Here is a 4,605-nt window from a genome sequence, read left to right as displayed (position 1 = left end):
TGTTTTAAAATTATCAAACCTATTCTTATAATAAGGTTAAAGACACATGGTAGAATTATATCTTTATGTTTCATATTTTTGATATTATGAATGGTAATTTTAAATATGGTTTTTATTGTATCAATTTTAAGTATAGAGGAATAATAGCTATGTCTTGGTCTTCCTCCTGGATCAGCATGATAACATCAATACAATGGTCCAATATTTTTATTTGCAGGACATTGTAATAGTCTAGCTCTCTTCTGACTAAATTATGACAATTTGTGGGACAAATACTGTCTTTTAGAATTGTGCCCCATTGAGCTGAAATGGCTGGGCCTTTATATTTCTGCCTTGCTCATCCATGCAGTATGGAAGGGTGTGACCCCAGGCAGCTGAGCACATACTAAAGGAGCTGACAGTTGAAGGCTGTCGGTTGACAGCACGCCTTGGAAGAAGACAGCAAGTCTTAAGAGAGAGGTCAGGTCAGCCCACCTCTTTGTCTACCATAATTTGAAAACAATTTTTGGAGCTTCATTCTTTTCCATCTGGTTTTCATCTTGGCAAAAGATTGGCAAAGACTCTACTCCTTCCCTAGCATAGGCTAAGTAAGTAAAAAAATACTACGATAACCCTAAATATTTATACAAGAAACCACAACTAAAAACAAAGGTTACATTTTGATATCTTCTTTTTTTAAGATTTCATTTATTTATTTTAGAGAGAGGGGAAGTTAGGGAGAAAGGGAGGGAAAGAAACATCAGTGTATGAAAGAAACGTTGATCAGTTGCCTCCCCACCCTAAGACCTCGCCTGCAATCTTATCATGTGCCCTGACTGGGATTCCAGCCAGCAATGTTTTGGTTTGTAGGAGGATGCCCAACCCACTGAGCCACACCAATGAAGGCTGACATAGTCTTTTATAATTTAAAGTAAAAATATAAACATAAATGATTTCCTTGATGTCATTTATTTTAATGTTTGCTTTAGAAACTGTTATGCATTTCATTTTATCTTTACAACTAAGCTTTGTTTTTATGTGAGCTTATTACTGAAAAATAGGTTAGTGTAGAGTTCCAAATTGTGTAGACAAAAATAAATAAATGATGAAATAAAAATAAATAGAATAATCCTTTGTGTTAAAAACAGGCTTTTATATTTATCGTAACCAAGGAAAAAAGGTTTTCAAAATAGAAACATGAACCAACATTATACCAAAAATAATTAATTACAACTATAATGGATTTTCTATGGATTACTGAGGAACTCTGTCTCATATTCACTCTTTTATTCATTGCTTGTGATCAATTTGAATTTGGAATCAACTGCAGAGTTCAAATAGTAAATGTTTTACTGGAAATAACATTTTTCTCTCTTTTGATCATCTCCAAATATGCCCTGAACTAATTATTTTATTTGAAAAAAAGATTATTATTATAAACCCTTGGGTCTTTTTCTATTTAAACTTTGATCAGTTGCCCAACATATTTGGCATGTTGCTTTAAGTCTTTTCTTTTCTAAAATACTCCAATTTAACTCATTTTATGTTTTTAAATGGATTTTTAAATTTATTTCTCACAGTAATGATGGATAATTGAATTATAGTTGAAAATGCATTATGAGTGAAAAATCAATCAAAGCACATTAAATTTTAATTGAATGGGTGAAAAGGGAGAAGCAAAAGAAAAGACAAACAACAAAGCAACATTAACTAAATACAAGGAATAATGCAACTCTGGCTTGTTAAGCAAGGCAAAATAGCCTACAGTTTTTTTCAACAGAGTTACTTAAGACACAAAATAATAAAGTAAATAGTATATAACTCCTAAAAGATAGTAGTCTCAAGAGTTAATTTCAAATATCCCTAATTTATAGGATATTTTATATTTCTAGATAGTTCTTAGTTATGTTTAATTCATATTTTGTGATTTAAATGAGATCACTGCTTTGTGTCTATGATCACTCTTTCTTCTCCTGCAGTGGGACTTACAAACTAAATGTTATTTTATTACACTCTTTTCAATCACTTGCATCTGTCTCTGACTTTGCTCTTGACCAGTAGCAAATGGTTGCCAGTTTGGGAAAAAGCCAATAAAGAGAACTTTAGAAGTTTTCAGTGAGCAATTTCCCAAAGGAACTATTACTTGTTGCCTTGGAAATATACTTCACCAACTTCATCTTACCTCCAGAATTTTGTTTTCTAACCTCTTAGCAGTTAACACTTTTACCATGATATCAGATGGCATTACTAGATTTAGAGTGGCTGAAGTTTTGAGTATGGGTGTGTTCATGGATGTATGAGTATATACATTTTGACAACACAGAACTAAAAGTATAATGGCTATGTAAAGAAGAAGTGCATGTGCATTTACTACAATAAATTAATGTTTGTAATCTAGCACTTATTAGGTTATGATTAACAATAATAACCTTATTAGCAAAAAAAAAATTGTTGAGGGTGATTTATTAAAAAAATTACATGACATTTTGCCCGAAGGTAAAAGGATGATGTATAATACTAATGGGATTATTTACATGAACTATCCCCCTTAATCTTATCTGTAAAAGTAAATGAATGAAGAAGGTAAACAAATGGGACTACATCAAATTAAAAAGCTTCTACACAGCTAAAGAGATAATCTGTAAGATGAATAGGGAGCCACTATTCGTCTTTTTTTTTTAAAGATTTTACTTACTAATTTATTTTTAGAGAGAGGGGGAGGGAAGGAGAAAGAGAGAGAGAGAGAGAAATATCAATGTGTGGTTGCCTCTGAAGTGCCCCCAGCTGGGCACCTGGCCTGCAACCCAGGCATGTGCCCTGACAAGGAACCAAACCAACGATCCTTTGGTTTGCAGGCTGGCACTCGGTACACTGAGCTACACCACCCTGGCCATGGGAGCACATTTCTGCCAATGATTCACCAGATAAGGGCTTATTCTCCAAAATATACAAAGAACTAATACATCTTAACACCAGGAAGATAAACAACCCAAATAAGAAATGGGCAAAAGACCTCTTCTCCAAAAAGGACATACAGAGGGCCCATACACATATGAAGAAATGCTCGACATCACTAATCATCAGAGAAATGCAAATTAAAACCTTTATGAGATATCACCTCACACCTGTCAAATGGCTACCATCAATTCCCGTAAATCAACACACAACAAGTGCTGGTGAGGATGTGGAGAAAAGGGAACCCTAGTGCACTGTTGATGGGAAGGCAGACTGGTGCAGCCACTGTGGAATACAGTATGGAATCTCCTTAAATTTAAAAACTGAATTCCCTTGTCCCAATGATTCCACTTGTGAGAATACGCATATATCCTAAAGATCCCGAAACACCAGTACAAAAAATATCTGCAGCCCTATGTTTGTAGCAGGACTACTACAATAGTCAAGATTTGGAAACAGCCTAGATGCCCAAAGTAGATGAGTGGATAAAAAAGCTATGGTACATTTACATAATAGAATGCTATGCAGAGGTAAAAAAGAAAAAACACATTTTGCAACAGCATGGATGGACCTGGAGAAAGTTATGCTAAGTGAATTAAGCTAGTCAGTGAAAGGCAAATACCATGTGATCTCATTTTTTTGTGTATGTGGAATCTAATGAACACAATAAATTCACAAACAAAATAGTAACAGAAGCTTAAATACATGAAACAGACTGACAGCTGCCAGAAAGGTGGGTAGGGGGGCTGGAGCAGGAAGAAAGATGGTGAAGAGATTAAACAAAGAACATTCAGGCACAACCCATGGACATGGACAACAATATGGGGTTGGGAGGGAAGAGGGTGAGGCTGGGTGGAGGTGGGGGAAAAGGGAAAAGGCCAGAATAACTATAATAGCACAAACAATAAAAATAAAATTAAAAAGTAACTGAATGCAAATATAAAATACATACATCTGACTAAAACTTTTAGAGACTCTAAACGAAAAAAAAATTACTTTGTACATCCCAATGCAGAATGAATACTGTATCAAGTGAACATTGAAGGTCTCATAAAACAGATTTGAAGTAAGGATGATTTCACTACTTGATTTCACTTGATTTTTAACTTCAGCAGTTAAGAATAGGATTTTGGAGTTATACAAACACTAATTGAAATACTGTTTTTCTTTGGAGACTTTGAGTAATTAACATTTACTTGCATCTTAAACATTTCCAAGATTTCTAAGCTTCTGGAAGTACTGTTTCCTGTAAGACCCAAGTATAAATTCTTGACCCCAAATTCTGGCTGACTCTGGAAAATACCACCTTTGCTAGTATCTCCAGTGAGTTCTGAGGTTGAATGAAGTGGGGAATGTTTATTCTGTCCTAGCGGTTGTCTGGCCTTTCTTCCTTGCTGATACAATGATGTTGGGAAAAGGCATCAGGAAGATGACCACAGTTTGACAAGAAAGCTGGACACCAGCAACTGTAGGCTCCCTACTCCCTCCCCGATCCTTAGAATGTGCATTCAGCTTACCTTCCCTGCTCATAGACGCTGTTCCAATGACACAGCCTTGAGATAGAATTGTGCTGGAGGGACTATTTGGACTGAGAATGTGACTGAACCCAGTTAAGAATTTCTGTGTATGTGGCTGAACCCAGTTGAAACTTCCATATGTAATTTTAAGATT

The sequence above is a fragment of the Desmodus rotundus genome, chromosome 13 (genome assembly GCF_022682495.2).
Source record: "Desmodus rotundus isolate HL8 chromosome 13, HLdesRot8A.1, whole genome shotgun sequence".
Lineage (NCBI taxonomy): Eukaryota > Metazoa > Chordata > Mammalia > Chiroptera > Phyllostomidae > Desmodus > Desmodus rotundus.
The sequence above is the reverse complement of the archived record's forward strand: the minus strand, read 5'-3'. Positions refer to the sequence as shown.